The 17,945-nt window shown below is 43.3% G+C and overlaps 1 protein-coding gene across 2 annotated transcripts in view; it reads left to right on the forward strand.

The window, feature by feature from the left end:
* The first annotated feature begins 689 nt into the window (after positions 1 to 689).
* MBNL1 (muscleblind like splicing regulator 1) overlaps positions 690 to 17,945 on the forward strand; it is a 623,451-nt gene continuing 606,195 nt past the window's right edge. Inside the window, exon 1 of one of the 2 annotated variants that reach the window (XM_029615932.1) lies at positions 690 to 1,051. The gene's annotated coding sequence lies outside the window, so the exon portion shown is untranslated. The remainder of the gene's footprint in view (positions 1,052 to 17,945) is intronic. The other variant, XM_029615940.1, reaches the window with a different exon arrangement.

Consider the following 17,945-nt stretch of genomic DNA (forward strand, 5'->3'; position numbering starts at 1 on the left):
GATTGGTATTCCAGTCATGAAAAATACCAATATATGTTTCAACTGTTTAATATTTTTCATTTCTCATTTGAATTATTGCCATCTAATCCTCTGGATAGTCTTACAATGCTGTAAATCAGACATATGTGTGGCTAAATTTGCTAAATATAGCATGGAATTAAGTTCCAAACTGCCAGTGTTGATACTATAAAATGTTTGCACAAGGAAAAAGTTTACTGTTGCTGCTGTCGCCATTGTTATTATTATTATCATTATTGCTTAATTACATTCCAGTGGCACACAAACTGATATGCATCTCAAAGTCAGATTCCATCTGTAATACTTGCTTCAATATATGCCTCTGCACCTGCTCTGTGATCACTGGGGCTGTAGCTGTACATAAAAGCAGAAAGTTTGCAGATGGTGGCTTCGGCTTTGCAAGTCTTTATCTATGACTCACAGGCAACATTTAATGAGGAAGGAAGTACGAGACCAGAGGACACAAACCACGAGCCGTGTTCCAGAACACATGCTGGCATTCACATCAGTTTCTGCGAGCTGCTCTTCAGACCAGATGTCAGTGGTCAGATTAGCAGTTAGGTCACACTCCGAACACTTCTGATTGGTGGATTTTAAAATGTGCTATGTTAACAAATACAACAGATCTTCATTCTACCAAAGGAATTAGATAGAATTATTCAGCATTGTTTTGACAAGTGCGGTATAATTGTCAGAATCTGGGGTTGAAATAGACATGTCTTTGTTAGCAGTTTGATTGGGGGGCAGGGGGAGGAGGAAGTTGATAGCCGAAAGTCATTTTAGAGTCCTGAAAAAAAAATGCAAACCACAGTCTATTGCCGTGGTTACTTCTGTAAGCTTCTGTGAGCAGTTTCACATTTTTAGACCTATAGAGTTTTGAGAGCATAATTATTCTGGTCTTTTAGTACTTCCTCTTTGTAATTATACCCAGAGTGCTCTGCAAAGCACAGCATATGAAGTAGAGAAGGTGGTGGTGGTGGAAGTGGTGGTGCTAAAACATTTTTCAGCACAGAAGAATACCCAGCACGCACAGGTAAAGTTCAGGTGATTTCTGTAACTTTCTCTCCAAGATGTTTTGTTAACAGCCTAGGCCAAAAAGGCAAACTTAAGTTATTGAGCCTTCCAGATACCCTGCTTCTTGCTATTAGGAATATCTCAAAATACTACAACTTTGTTTATAGCAGACATGGTCAGGACATTGGTTTCCAAAAATAGATGCCTATATAAAGTTATGATTTTTTTTTCTGGGTGTTTTTTTACTTGCAATGTATACGTTTTGCAAATGCTAAAGATCAGCTTTGATTAAGATTGGTGCATTCTTAAAGTCATTTTCTAAAAGCTGTCTTATCAATTTTATAAAGTTAGAAGGGTTTTTGAAACATGTTATTGCCCTCATACTTCTAAGGGTTCAGAGGGGAGAGGTTCTAAAGATTTTACACCAAACATTATTTCTTTTACTTTGTTTCTGTTACTATATATTAAAATTAGCTTTGTTTGAATTACTAATCATTGACTTATAAAAGCTAAAGTTGTAATACAGATATGCAAAGCCATTTTGTTACCAGTGTTATATTTCCTGTTTTCTGCTCAAGGGTTCCTGTCGCATAGCATTTTGACACATTTTAAGATGAAAGATTTTGCAAATTGTAACACTGACAACAAACACACACAGATTCTAAAATCCATCAGTGGAGTTGCTTAAAAGCCACAGAAAAGGCAGTTGTATTGATAGTATCAAACGCATGTTTAAGACCACAATTGTCCTTCCTGTGTAAATAATTCAACATTTAAGTATCTTTTAAGCCAGAAAGGAAGTGTACTTTTTTCTGTCCCCAGAATATTTACAGGAGGTGTTTATAGCCTAGTTTTCAATAGCAAAAATGGCCACTTTTCCTCAAGCACACTCTCCCCCGATCACTTTTGATCAATTGATCCAATTTCATTCAGATTTATGCCTCAGATAGTAAAGGACCCAGTGACCTATGGCTCATAATTTTGAGATTCTCCCCAACATCTCTGACACATAGAATCCCTATTTCTTTTCACTAAAATTTCCTATAGAGAAATAGGACACATAACATGGGAATTGTAGATGAGCCCTAGCTTGGTCTATGCATGCCCGTATAACATCCAGCCTATCCCTTCCACGCCTCCCATCCCCTTCCCTTTCACATACCATAGGCTAGGAACAGAAAATATTGAGGCAGGTATAGTGGGACTAAATGGCTGCAGCTTTAATAATAAAATAATAGCAATATGATCATGCATCCTACCACTAATTCTCCTCCTCAGGTTTGACTTTACAACATTTTACATATATTGCCATATGGTTAGCATTGTCCTTTCTTGCTGTTCTTGTGCTTGTGAAATGAAATAGTAGTCATGACTATGACTTCCTGTGTGGAGAACAGGAACTTGCTTAACATAGGCAGCCAAGGTGGTGGGGGGGGTTTGCAAAAATGCTGTCTGCTGTTTCCACTACAATTTTGAAAGACTCTTGTTGGGGAGAACTGGGGTAAGGAGCAGTCAGGCAGGTGCCACAGTGGCTGCATCCCCTCGAGTCCTCCGTAGTTGTCATTTTGCAATAGATTGCTGCTTCAGACCCCTTGTAAACTTACAGCCACATGAAAAAAAAAAGGCATTATATTTAATACTGAATACCATCAGCTGAGGACTAAACTGAGACCGTTACATATGCTTCAGTCTAGCAAGATTCTTCATAAACATGAAGAAAAATTATTTTCCCATTCAGCCCCTCGGTTGAAGAAATCATGTCATGAAAAAAAATGTTTGTACAGTTCTCACAGAGTCAAACTTTCTCAACTTGCTCAATAGCCGTTACTTAGGACACAAAATTTTAAAACAGCATGACAGTAAATTTCAAACTGATGCGTAGACGCATATGCAAAGACGTATGTCGGTGTGCGCCCAGGGAGGCGCCCATTTTATAAGGTGCACGCACAGGGACTGGCCGCACACACAGACCCTTTAAACCCCACAGAAATGGCTGGGGTTTTCTTGTATTTTAAAGGTACATCTCCTCCAGAGCAGAAGTAAACTTACCATGGCACTGGATGTGGACGTGCGCATCCCTTGGCCGTGCCCCAGAATGCCCACGCCCCCACCCACACGATGTTCCGTTTTGAAATTAAGTGGGATCCATGTGCTGCAGGAAGTGCATGCACATGTAGGTTGCTTTTAAGATACGGCAGGCACGTGTCAGCCCTACATGTGTCTGCGTCTCCCACTTTGGGCGCATGCCAGGCTTTTATAATTCACCTCTATATCAAAGTCATAGTATCTGCTTATAGTGTTAAATTAAAATCATAAATGCTTCAATAAACTCATGTAAAAAGGATAGTTTCTTTAAAGCCTAAGTAACATACAATTTCAATTCTTTTTTGTAATCGTACTTCTTCACAAACATCTATAAAAATTATATTTATTTTCCAGTGAAAATAACCCATTCTCCAATAAAAGGTTGCTGTTATACACTGGCATTGTATAGGTTTCAGGGTGTTTCATACATCCATCCTTCTGTTCATCTGTTTTCAGTAAAAAAAAAAAAAAAAAATCAAAAAAACATTTCATAGGGATGATAAATTTAAAACCAGTGTGCAAGCGCCCATACGCAAACATTTTCCATTGTGCGCACAGTTGCGAATGTATAATTATAAATACGCCTACCACATATATGTGAGCTCCTAATTTTAAGTGGTTACTCAAACAAACAGAATTCACATGTCTTCCTTAGGACTTTATCTGCTTTAAAATGCGCTTGTATATGGATTTTGAAACATGTGAAGAGCATTCCCAGTTTTACCAATTAGTCCCCCACCAGTTTGCCCAGTCCATCTCAAGGTCATCCAGACTCCTTTGGTTCTTCATACTGCACTCCCCCCAGTTGAATCAGACTCCCCCTCACCCAGTCAGTTTAGGCCTTAACAAAGGTATATGCAGACTTACACTTCATTAAGAGCAGAAGTAAACATGTGCAGCTAAGAGTCCAACACGCAGTGTGGCCACTGTATTAAAAAATCTGATTTGCGAATATAATTTTTGGTCCCACCCAGGAACATCCAACTCCACCCCCTTTTTTTTATACTCACGCACGCACATATATGCATGTAATTTACAGCTTTTAAAATGCACGTTGCTTGCACGCAGCCCAGATACTCATGTACATGGGCCTTTCAATGCAAGCAATGCTTTTAAAATTCACCCCTAAATGTGATGTTAGGCTCTATATGCCAATAAAGCTTAATTAATTTGTTTCATATAATTACTGTCAAGTTCTAGTAGTCAAATTGACTGCAAACAAAACTGAAGTCTTTGTAGGTTGATACCTTTTAATGGATCAATTAAAAGTTGAGAGAAAAGAACTGCTGAGTTTTGAAGTCCTTTCAGGCCTCATCTTCAGAAGAAGAAGCCTGTGAGGTCTTGAAGAAGGGGTGGATTGACCTATCGGGGGATCCGGCATCCCTCAGTGGGCCGGTGACACTGGTCATGTGGATACCTCAGCTCCTGCTGAGGGATTTCTGATGAACATCTGGGGTCCCAGCGAAGTTCTGCCGCAAGAGTTTTGAACTCTATGGCAAATTCAGCCAAAGATCTGCTGCCTTGCTTCAAATCCACTAAAGCAGAACCAGCAACAGAAGTTCGAGCAGGGTCATAAAAAACAGATTTAAACCATAAATCCTTCTTTGTCCTGCAAAAGAGAGAGTCCACCCAGGTATGAAAGGATGTAGGTAGTCTTGGAGAGATCTGTAGGAAATAGAGATGGCTAAGTGCATGCAGCACTGGTTCAAAAAGCCCCGGGTCTTCTGGATTTCTCTGGAAAAGCAGATTGGAGCCGCCAGTGGTACAGCAGTCTTCAAAGTTACTTCCGGTGACTGACCTTCTTGGTTGGAGGCTGTGCCTTGAACCTTCGGTGTGTGTAGCTGATGAAATGCTGCAGTAAGTTTCTGCAAGGCGTCTTGCTGCTCCACAATGCGCTGGGCCAGGCCCGGTATGGCCTGCAAAGCACTCAGTTGTGCCAGATCCATGGAGTTAGCAATCTATAATGCATCTCCGTGAGGAGTTAGCAATCTGTAATGAAACCACTATCTGATGGGAGGAGCAATCTGTAGTGTTTAGGAGAGTTGTGGGTGGATCCTTGGACCAGTGGCAGATGACCACGCCCCCAGGGAAGACCCCAAGTGGGACCACCGGTCAGGCTCAGAGTATGGAGACAGACACACACTAGTTCTTTTATTAGACAGTATACTGAACCATCAAAGGTGGCAGTAGTGAGCTGGAATGCCCGGCTGGGCTGTAGTCCCTCAGAAGCTGGAACAGCAATCCCTGGAGGCTGAGCTGTAGAGAAATTTAAATATAGTGAGTAGGCAGGGTAAGCAGAGTACATGTACCGAACCTGATGGTAAGACTCACACAATGTCTCATAGAAGCCCAGGAGCTGGAATGTATAGGCCCTCATGGACGCGTGCGCATTTATAAAATCTACCCCTTAGATTCCAAATAGTATGGGGCAAATTTTTAAATGAGCGCGTGCGGGGTACATTTGTGCGTGCTACCCGGCACGCACAAATGTACACCCGATTTTATAACATGTGCACACATGTTATAAAATCCGGGGTCGGCGCGCACAAGGGGATGCATACTTGTGCACTTTGCGCACGCCAAGCCCTTGGGAAGCCCCGATGGCTTTCCCCGTTCCCTCCAAGGCCGCTCCGAAATCAGAGTGACCTCGGAGGGAACTTTCCTTCTGCTCCTCCCCACCTTCCCCCACCTTCCCCTCCCTTCCCCTATTTAACCCACCCCCCAGTCCTTCCTAAATCCCCCCACCTTTATTTCAGGAGTAACGCTGTGCCGGAGGACTCAGGACCGCCCCGAACCGGCGCCCCACCCCCGGCCCCGCCCCTTCCCGCCCCTTTTTCAAAGCCCTGGGACATACACGCATCTTGGGGCTTGCGCACGTCGCCAAGGCTATGCAAAATAAGCTCAGCACGCGCAGGAGCAGGTTTTTGGGGTTACGCGCGTAATCCTTTGAAAATCTACCCCTATATGCAGAAACTCTCTCTGCAAAACTACGCGCACCAAATAGCAGGTTTAATTGTGGTTGCATAGCTTTTCTGGGATCATTTTCAAAACAAACTTACATCTATGTTTGCTTTGAAAATTGGGAGGACAACAGCCTGCAAATTTATGTGGGCTGTTATAAAAGCATCTTCCAAAATATTTATATACTGTTTTGGAATTTTCTTTGCAAGAAAGAACAGAAATCATTTTGTGACATTAAAGGGGAGCTCCAGAGCACTTCCTCATCTATTCCCCCCCCCCCCCCCCCATGTAGAGCATTTCTAAACTTAGGAGGTAATATTCTGTCTGAATTTGTGCAAGTCCACTGATACTTTTTACCTGTGGGCTTTCTCCCAGTTTTCAAAGTGAAAATGCCCACATAGATTCCCTTTGAAAAAGATCTCAGGAAAGCCCTTACACATGTGCAGCTGCAAGCCCCTCTGCAGCCCTGACCCTGGGAACACCTCCTCCCTCTAGGCCAAATTTTAAGAAGGTTACGCGTGTCGGGCCTATTTTAAAAAGGCCCGGCAACGCATGTAAATCCTCGAGACGTGTGTAAGTCCCGGGGCTTTACCAAAGGGGCGGGGCTGGGTGGAGTGGGAGCGGGGACAGAGAGCTGCAACACAGTGGCCATTGCTGCTGTGTCGAAGGATTGCGTGCCGGCAGCCTGCCGCAAGGTGCACAAGGTGCACGCAACTTGTGCCTGCCCGAAGGCAGACGCAAAAGGTAAAATTAAAATTTGGGGGGGGGGGGTTAGAGTAGGTCTAGGGGGAGGAGAGTTTAGGGAAAGAGGTGGGAAGGTCAGGTTAAGGGGAAGGGATGTTCCCTTCCAGGCCTCTCCGATTTCGGAAAGGCCTGGAAGGGAATGGGGAAAGGCAGCATGGCTCAGCGCGCACGATGTGCACAATTGTCCACCCCCTTGCGCGTGCCGACCCCTGATTTTATAACTTGCGTGTGCCTGTGCACGCAAGTTATGAAATCAGGTGTACATGTGCGCACGCCGGGTAGCATGCACACCTTTTTAAAATCTACTCCACTGTGCGTAAAGATATACATGTTGAGACGCTTCACTCTAACTTTACCAGCTCACAGGGAGAGCACACTTAATGGCTAAAACTCTGTTTCACTCACTACAAATGGCTTTCAAAATCACTCTCCCTACATGTCCTGCCCATACAGAAGCTTCTTCAAGCTCTTATATGTACAATATTATCACTAAAATATTTCCTTCCTTGATCAAAAAGTGCTTTATTTCAAAATTGTGTACAAAAAGGAGAACATGCCATACTGGGTCAGACCAAGCGTTTATCAAGCCCAGCATCCTGTTTCCAACAGTGGGCAATCCAAGCCACAAGAACGTGGCAAGTACCCAAACACCAAGAAGATCCCATGCTACTGATGCAATTAATAGCAGTGGCTATTCCCTAAGTCAACTTGATTAATGGCAGATAATGGACTTCTCCTCCAAGAACTTATCCAAACCATTTTTAAACCCAGCCACACTAACTGCACTAACCACATCCCCTGGCAACAAATTCCAGAGCTTAATTGTGCATTGAGTGAAAAAGAATTTTCTTTGATTAGTTTTAAATGTGCTACTTGCTACCTTCATAGAGTGGCTCCTAGTTCTTCTATTATCTGAAAGAATAAATAATTGATTCACATTTACCCATTCTAGACCTCTCATGATTTTAAACACCTCTGTCATATCCCCCCTCACTCGTCTCTTCTCCAAGCTGAACAGCCCTAACCTCTTTAGCCTTTCCTCATAGGGGAGCTGTTCCATCCTCTTTATCATTTTGGTCGCCCTTCTCTGTACCTTCTCCAGTGCAATTATATCTTGTTTGAGATGCGGTGACCAGAATTCTACACAGTACTCAAGGTGTGGTCTCACCATGGAGCGATAAAAAGACATTGTGACATTTTCCATTTTATTCACTATTCCTTTCCTAATAATTCCTAACATTCTGTTTGCTTTTTTGACTGCTGCAGCACACTAAGGGGTAGATTTTCAAAGGGTTATGCACGTATCTTACCCCCAAAACCTACCCTTGCGCGCACCAAGACTATTTTGCATAGGCTCGATGGCGCACACAAGCCCCGGGACGCGCGTATGTCCCGGGGCTTTCCAGAAGGGGTGGTCCGGGGGCGGGGCAGGGGGCAGGGCAGGGGCGGGGCAGGGGGTGGGGCAGGGGCGTGGCGGCGGGCCTGGGGCGGTCTCGAGTGCTCCGGTAGCCGGCCGGCACACGCAAGTTACACCTGCCTTGTCTACATTATATTTCATCTGCCATTTGGATGCCCAGTCTTTCAGTCTCACAAGGTCCTCCTGCAATTTATCACAATCTGCTTGTGATTTAACTACTCTGAATAATTTTGTATCATCCGCAAATTTGATAACCTCACTCATCGTATTCCTTTCCAAATCATTTATAAACACATTGAAAAGCACCGGTCCAAGTACAGATCCCTGAGTCACTCCACTGTTTACACTTTTCCACTGAGAAAATTGACTGTTTAATCCAACTCTCTGTTTCCTGTCTTTTAACCAGTTTGTAATTCGTGAAAAAACATTGCCTCCTATCCCATGACTTTCTAATTTTCTTAGAAGCCTTTCATGGGGGAATTTTTCAAATGTCTTCTGAAAATCCAAATACACTACATCTACTGGTTCACCTTTTATCCATGATTATTAACCCCTTCAAAAAAATGAAGCAGATGTGTGAGGCAAGACTTGTCTTGGGTAAAGCCATGCTGGCTTTGTTACATTAAACCATGTGTTTCTATATGTTCTGTGATTTAGATTTTTAGAACACTTTCAACTATTTTTCCTGGCACTGAAGTCAGGCTAACTGGTCTGAGGTTTCCCAGATCACCCCTGGAGCCCTTTTTAAATATTGGGGTTACATATGCTATCCTCCAGTCTTCAGGTACAATGGATGATTTTAATGGGAGCGCTCATAGTTGACCAACTAAGTTGCTTTCCTAATGAAGCTCTGCTCCCTGGAATGCCCATTTGTTTGATCAGCTAGATTTAGAGGTGAATTTTCAAAATTTCAGCGAGAGTAACTTTAAAATGTGTGCGAGCACGCCCATATACCTAGGTATATGAACGCGCGCGTGCACATGTACACATGTTTTATATTGTACACCCAAAAGCCTGCATGTTATATAAAATACACATAATTCTACCCAACAGCTGTTATAAAATTCCCTCACTTACATGGCTGAAACCCAACTTACGCTGATGGATACGCACAAGCTTAAAATCAGGCACACATATATGCACGCCTAGGCTATTTTACAACCTGCTTGCATATATACGCGCAAGTTATAAAATTGCTGAGTCTCTGGAAGTGTGCCAATGTACACGCATATATATATGTGCCCACATGTCTGTTTGTAAGTTACTATCCCTGTGCATGCATCTGCTACTTTGTGTGCATACATCTCTTCTAAAATTCATCTTTATGAGTGTAATAATTAGCAATCACGTATTTCATGTTTTATAAAAATTCCAAAATATATGCACATGTTCACTTTCACGCACACATTTACGTGTGTAAAAAAGGGGCGTTCTAAGGGTATTCCCAAGCAGGGTCCAACAGTTACACATTTAAGTTGCTATTTTGAAAGGTATGCATGTACATTTTACAATTTACTTGCATATTTTTACTATCTGGCAAAAATGATATCAGACGTATTTATTGTGTAGTACTAACTGGGTGGAAGAAATGGGTGAAACTCAAGCTAAAGAACCAGGAGGGTCTCAATAAGCTGAAAAAGGACTGAACAAACTGTTAAAGACTAATACAGTGTCAATTCCTAACACATAAAACTTATCATCTATAAACTTAAACATAATTAAAATAATGGCATTATCATCTAGCAGTACATAAACAAACACTATAAAATGAAATATACAATAAAACATAATTTTTCCTAAAACATAAATCTATATAAATAAAAATGTTAAATAGTTTGGACAAAATCGCTAATCTCAGAAACCACTGAACCGATTGCTTTCAAATTTGGACACAACCTTCATTTCGCATAAAGGAAGGTTCTTCTGTACTTACATTACAGATATGTCACACCTGTGACAGGTAAAATAGGTTTAAAGATTTTTTCCAGAAAACAGTGACATCTGCTGGACGTAAGCGCCATCTGTTACACCTTTCACTAACACGCTATACTAATCATTTCACCAGTCCAGGTCCACGTTTCACTTCCATTTTAACACATTCGTGCACTTTTTTCGCCAGAGGTTAACTATTTCCTTTACAGATAAAATACACCCACCACCCTCCTCACACCCCCCACACACACGCCAAATTGATTTACTTCCCACAGCCTCCCACCACACACAAAAACACCCTCCTCACACACCCCACGCATATGCCATTTTTACTTACTTCCCACACCCTCCGAGCACACACAAACCCGGACAAAAGTCCAGGCTGCTCCAGCGGGGGGGGCAGGACCGGTCCGGGACACATCGCATGCACTACGGACGTCGCCTGCCAGCAATCAAAATGGCGCCGGCGGACCTTTCCCTTACTAGGCCACTCGGGGACACCAATGGCGGCAGTAGCCCATGTGACATAGTAAGGGCAAGGGCCCCTCGGCGCCATTTTCAAGACTGACAGCCGGCGGCCCTTTGCCCTTACTATGTCAGAGGACCTACCACTGCCATTGTCCACCCCACTGACATAGTAAGGGCAAAGGGCCGTCGGAACCCTTTTCAGTGCTCGCAGCTGACGGACCAACGCCAATACATCGCTCCCGGACCGCTCCTGAACGCCCGCTCCACCGACTGACATTTTTATCAGGTCTTGGGGGGTCTGGAGGGTGGAGGGTGGTAATGAATTTATTGCGAACATCTTGGGGAGGGGTCATGAGGGGGGGCAGGTTTCATTCATTCGGCAACTCTGGGGGGGCAGGGGGGTGGGCTACTGTTTTTCGCAGGGCTGGGGGGGGGGGCAGGTGAGTGTGGGGTGGTTAGTTTAAGAGAACATTTCTCATAGGGTTGTTTTTTGGGGGCAGGGGGAGGTTCACACACAAATACATACACTAAAGTTGCACGATCTCGGGAACGCACCGAAATAGCCCTCCCCAAACCACAAAACAAATTTGGGAGTGCAAATTTGGTTGGGCACTCCCCTATTTGGCTACATAACGCGCACAGATGCCCAGGGACAGACCACATGTAGCACCAACAATTTTAATTTCCCAGGTCTTGGGGGGGGCAGGGGGGGTTATTATTTGATTTAAAGGGTTGGGATTGGGGTTTTTTTGGGGGTGGGGGGGTTCCCACAGAAATAGATAGACAAAGATGTTCTGATCTGCAGGGTAGGCAGTAGGCGGTGGGAGGTGACAGTGAGGGGAGGGAGAATGAGGGGGGAGGTGAGTGTCAGGGGAGGGAGAATGAGGGGAGAGGTGAGTGTGGGGAGAGAGTTGGAGTGGGGTCAGGGGAGGGAAGGGGGGGTGAGTGCCCAAGGGGGAGGAGGATGAGTGACTGAGGTAAATGAGCAAGGGGAAGGGGGAGGGAGGGAAAAGAACCTGACTCTGCCACTGCAACATGTGGCGGGGTACCGCTAGTGAACTAATATAAGGATAAAAAGAATAGAGGTGTGCATCCGTTTTCCACGTATTTGTAATCTGCAACTTATTTTTTGCTATCTGTTAAATACGTGGGGAGGCGAAACGCATCGCGACTCCCCACATATTAAACAGATTTCTGTTTTAATCGGCCTAAATAAAAATTTAAACCCCCCACCCTCCTGACCCCCACAAGACTTACCAAAACTCCCTGGTGGTCCAGCGGTGGGGTCCGGGAACTCACTCACACCCTCGGTGCTAGTTTCATCATGGCGCCGATAGCCTTTACCACAGGGGCTACCGGTGTCATTGGTCAGCCCCTGTCACATGGCCATCGGCGCCATCTTGTGCTCCTACCATGTGACAGGGGCTGACCAATGGCACCGGTAGCCCCTGTGACATAGTATGGGCAAAGGCTATCGGCGCCATTTTGAGTCCTGGCGTCGGACGGCAGGTCGCTCCGGGACCCCCGTTGGACCCACAGGGACTTTTGGCCAGCTTGGGGGGGGCCTCCTGACCCCCACAAGACTTGCCAAAAGTCCAGCGGGGGTCCGGGAGCGACCTCCTTTCACGCCGGCCGTCCGATCCCAATACTCAAAATGGCGCCGATCGCCTTTGCCCTCACTATGACGGCGATCGGCGCCATTTTGAGTATTGGCATCGGACGGCGATTTTGAGTCTCAAAATGGCGCCGATCGCCGTCATAGTGAGGGCAAAGGCGATCGGCGCCATTTTGAGTATTGGGATCGGACGGCCAGCGTGCAAGGAGGTCGCTCCCGGACCCCCGCTGGACTTTTGGCAAGTCTTGTGGGGGTCAGGAGGCCCCCCCAAGCTGGCCAAAAGTCCCTGTGGGTCCAACGGGGGTCCCGGAGCGACCTGCCGTCCGACGCCAGGACTCAAAATGGCGCCGATAGCCTTTGCCCATACTATGTCACAGGGGCTACCGGTGCCATTGGTCAGCCCCTGTCACATGGTAGGAGCACAAGATGGCGCCGATGGCCATGTGACAGGGGCTGACCAATGGCACCGGTAGCCCCTGTGACAAAGGCTATCGGCGCCATGATGAAACTAGCACCGAGGGTGTGAGTGAGTTCCCGGACCCCACCACTGGACCTCCAGGGAGTTTTGGTAAGTCTTTGGGGGGGTCAGGAGGGTGGGGGGTTGTAGTTAATTTAGTAGTAACGTATTTACAGATCGACAACTTATTGAATTCTGCATACTTCAGCATGAAACGGAATTGACCCCCCACGAATACGTATCACGTACGCAACGAAAACTTTTTGCCTGCACATCCCTAAAAAAGAAATTACAGCAAAACATCATACTTCCTAAAACATAAATGAAACTAATATAAGGATAAAATCAATATACTGGAATTCATGAGAGTAATATATAAAAATAAGAGGAAATTAAAACTACGAGACTACTGAGTTTCGTAAAATGCCTGCCTGAAAAGCCAATTTCTTTTTTGAATATTTTTATATTTTGTTGTAGTCTTGTCTCAATTGGTAAAGCATTCCATAAATTAGCACTTGCTAATGATATTGCTCTTTTTCTTACCTGAGTCAAACGGGCTGATTTTAATAAAGGGATTGGCAAAAGTCCTTGATTTAGATCTGAGATTTCGCTGGTGTTATAATCTGCTATGCTGATGGGAGGAGCAAGCAGATGGGAGTTAGCAATCTGCCGATATCTGCTATGCTGATGGGAGGAGCAAGCAGATGGAAGTTAGCAATGTGTTTCGCTTCTGCTCCTGAAGAAGGAGGAGTTAGCAATCTGTTATGAATTAGGCTGCGGAGTTAGCAATCTGTTCAGGACCACCCCGCCAGGGGGGCAGAGTTAGCTATCTGTTACGGATCTTGCTAGGGAGTTAGCAATCTGATAGGCTTGGTTCCTGTAGGAGGAAGAGTTCAGCAATCTGTTAGTGCTCTGCTCCCCCAGAGGGAAGGAGTAGCAACTGTTATGCTTTGTTCCTGTAGAAAGATGAGCCAGCAACCTGTATGATCCCCACAGGGAGATAGCTATCTGATATGGATCAGCTTCCGCAGAAAGAGGAGTAACACTTAGTAGAAATAGTGAATCCCTGGGCCGATGGCAGGTGACAGCGTCCTCAAGTGGAGATCCTGAGATGGACCACTGGTTAGGCGGGAGTATTGAGACAAACACAGATAGTTCTTTATTAGACTGGAAGTAGAACCACCAGAGGTGGCAGTAGTGAGTTGATGTGCCCAGCAGGGCTGAAGTCCCTCTGATACAGGAACTATAATCTCTGAGTTGCTGAGCTGTAAGGAGTGACCATAGGTAGTGAGTAGACAGGGTATGCTGGGCATAACCAGTGGTAGATGATACACTCACAATTGTAGATATCTGTAATGTCCTGTATGCAACAGAGAGTCTTCAGTATTCAGGAACAGGAGCTGCAGGCAAGTACTGGTTCCTGTAGGCCATCTGAAATAGAACTCATAATAAATGTGTATGGGATGGCTTCTGGAATAGAAGAGAGGCTAGGAGAGATTTAGGAGCATAGACCCTTGTGGAGCAAGTACCGATTCCTATCTGTTAATCTGTAATAGTAATCCATAAGATATAGGTATGCAATATCTTCTGAGGAAGAAGGGAGTCTGAGAAAGGTATTAGGAACAGAGGCCCTTGTGGAGCGAGTACCGTTTCCTATCTGCAATCTGCAATGGTAACTCACGATCTCCATACCTGCGATAACGTCTTAGACTGAAGGGAGTCTTAGAGATTAGGAACAAGGGCCCTCGTGGAGCGAGTACCGAATCCCGTCCAACAATCTGAAATCAAAAAGAGAGAGAGCGGAGCTCCCGAGGAGCGGGTACTCCTGGTAAGTTTGAAAAGGCCAAGCAGTGGAGAAAGGTTTCCCCTTGCTGACTCGGATCATTGTTGCAAGTAGTGTGGACTGCCGAAGCAAGTCCCGTTGGAGTTCCTTGCTAACTCGTTTGAGGTTAGCAAACAAAGATCTTTTAAATTGAAAACGGATGACGTCACTACGGGGGGACGCCCCCGAGGTTCGCGCCCTTGCTGGTACAAAGTCTGAAGCGCGCGCGCACAGTAGGGGTAGCAGCTCGTTATTTGATTTTTGTTCTAGCAGTATGACTTCTGTTTTTGACATGTTTATGATAATTTTCATGTGTGTTAATAATTGCTTTATGTAAGATAAGTACATAGCGGTCTTTTTTGTATGTGATTTCAATGGATTCTGTGATTGGCATGAGGATTTGTATGTCATCCGCATAGATGAAATATGTTTAATCTAAACCTGAGAGCAGGTGACATAAGGGCAGCAAATAAATGTTAAATAATGATGCTGATAAGGCCAAACCTTGCGGATCGCCAGTATCCACATTTATTTTTTCTGATAAAGTGTTATTGACTTTTACCTGAAATTTTCGGTTTTCTAAATAGGAAGTGAACCATAGTAAGGTAGTTTTTGTCAGTCCTATTTCCGATAGCCTTTTTAAAAGAATAGCATGATTCACGGTATTGAACACCGCTGATAAATCTAATAAAATTAAGAGAAAATTTTGACCATTATGTTGTGTCAGTTAATGATAACAGTAGAGATTCTGTATTATAGAGTTTTAGAAAACCAAATTGTGTTGGAAAGAGGATATTATTGTCTTCGAGATGGTCTGTCAACTGCTTTTGTACTATTTTTTCTAGGATTTTTGATATGAATGATAAATTTAATATAGTCGATAATTGCTCAAAATAGATGGGTCTAGATTAACTTTTTTCAATACGGGTTTTATTACAGCGGTTTTTAATATGTCTGGGACATGGCCTTCAGCCAGGGATTTAATAATTATATATCTGATTGGACTAGATATTACCTCCTTAATTTGTTTCAAGGTGTGTGCTGGAATCTCATCTAGGGGATGGCTTGCAGGATTAATTTGATTAATGATAACATCAATTTCGGAAACACTGGTTAATTCAAACTCCTCCCATTTATTAATCTCTTTTGTTGACATAGTGATAGGTGAATTATCAATTTTTAGGTTCTCTATGATTAACTTTGCCACTTTTTCCTTAAAGAAATATGCCATTTCATTGCATTTTTCCTCTGTTAATTTAGTTTGGTTGCGGCTAGTATCTTTTGTTAATTGTTTTATGATCGAGAATAAGGCTCTTGGGTTGTGATTAATTTTTTAAATTTTTTAGCGTAGAATTCCTTTTTTGCATTGTTGATTAACCATTTGTAGTATGTCAAGCATGCTCTGTAAGCCCCCAGGGATATTTTATTTATTTATTTATTTAGATTCTTTTAATATACCGATGCTCAAGACCAGGGGTGGGCAATTCCGGTCCTCGAGGGCTGCAAACCAGTCGGGTTTTCAGGATACTTAATGAATATGCATGAGAGAGACCTGCATACACACTGCCTCAGTTGTATGCAAATCTATTTCATGCATATTCATTAGGGGTATCCTGAAAACCCGACTGGTTTGCAGCCCTCGAGGACCGGACTTGCCCACCCCTGCTCAAGACCAAGTCTTATCATACCGGTTTACAGCAAAACCAGGGGAAACCATAATTAAAAGAAAGAAAGTTACAATGAACAGGGAGTACAATTCAGGACAATTGAAAGAAAAAGAATTAGTTTAACATAACACTACTAAAAGTAATGCGAACAGACAACTAAAACAATTGATTAGCATGGAAAGCTAATTTAGCGGCTAAATTAACTGAGTGATTCGATCTTAACGGTTCCTTTAGATAGGTGGTAGAGGAGGCATCATACCGGGGAGACGACAAGGGCTAGAGATGGGGCAGTGGCAGGCGGAGGTTATAGGCTCAAGGCGAGGAGGGAAGGTGATAGGCGAGGAGGGAAGGTGATGGGGGGGGGGGGTGTAAGAGTCATTGCTAGTTGGGGAGTGTCTCATCAGGGGAAGGCTTGAGAAAACAGCCAAGTTTGGCTTGAGAAAACAGCCAAGAAAACAGCAATATAGCGTCTTTGGTATGTCTCTATTTCTTCTCTTTTTTCCTTAGCTCTCTTTTAGCCTGTCTAATATTAGAACTATACCATGGTGTAGATAGAGGTGGGCTTTTTATATGTTTAAATGTAATGGGATTAATTTTATTTGCCACATCATTAGTCATTTCGAATAGGTTTTGAAGCATCATTTGTATTTGATATATCTAACTTTTCTACTTCATCTCTAATTGCTTCTTCTAGAGTGTCCAAATTAGATGGTGGGTGAAAGGGAAATGAAACTGGCTTAGTAGATTGTTGTGACTGGTGAGTGTTAATTGTAATTCTAGTATGAATCAGAAAGTGGTCTGACCAAGGAACAGGGGTCCTAGTGGGATGAGTAGCATCTAAAAATCGTGTGCTAATAAAAATTAAGTCTAACATGTGATTTGCTTTATGTGAGTACCATCAACTATTTGCTGAAATCCTAAAGCAGAAAGAGCTTCCATGATATTCTGGCACGCAGGGGATGTTTGTTCATTATCCATGTGAATATTAAAAACACCTAAGATGATAGCAGGTTTATCTAAGTTGATCCTAAGTTGAGCAATTATGGTCCAATAATCCAGGCGGACAGTAAAATATACAAATTTGTAGGTTCTTCGAACTAAATAACGCAGTTTCATATGGTGGGGACATTTGATCAATCAATCACAGCTGTAATGACTTTTTAGCTATAAGCATGATCCCCCCTCCCTTTTTTCCTGTTCTTGGGATTGAGTGGGTCAAGTATCTGTCATCATCAATTTGGTTTTTTATTATTATTTTATTTATTTGCTTTTATATACCGACATTCGTTGGGGTACATCACATCGGTTCACATTATAACAGGTTAAAAGCATGACAGAGGTCATGCTGTTTTTACATTGTAACATTAGGAACATAGTAATATTAAAAAACATTAGTGCGTTGTAACATTAATACTTTACTAATTTTTACTAATACTTTGTCAATTTTTTTTAGCCATGTTTCTCTGATGGCTACAAAATCTGGTGAAGAATCCATAAGCAAATCAGTAATGCATACATACATATATGCGCTATAATTTGAAAATTATCCTTCCTGTTGCTCAACAAGGAGAAGTTTTCACACCATGGGAGTTAGCTGGCTAATGCCTTAGGAAGTAATTTTCAAAGGAGTTACGTGTATAAATTTAACATACTATCATAGCAATTTTCAAAAGGCATTTACTCAAGTAAAGTGCATTTACTTGAGTAAAACCCAATTTTACTTGAGCACATGCTTTTTAAAATCA

Source organism: Rhinatrema bivittatum, chromosome 9, assembly GCF_901001135.1.
Source record: "Rhinatrema bivittatum chromosome 9, aRhiBiv1.1, whole genome shotgun sequence".
Classification (NCBI taxonomy): domain Eukaryota; kingdom Metazoa; phylum Chordata; class Amphibia; order Gymnophiona; family Rhinatrematidae; genus Rhinatrema; species Rhinatrema bivittatum.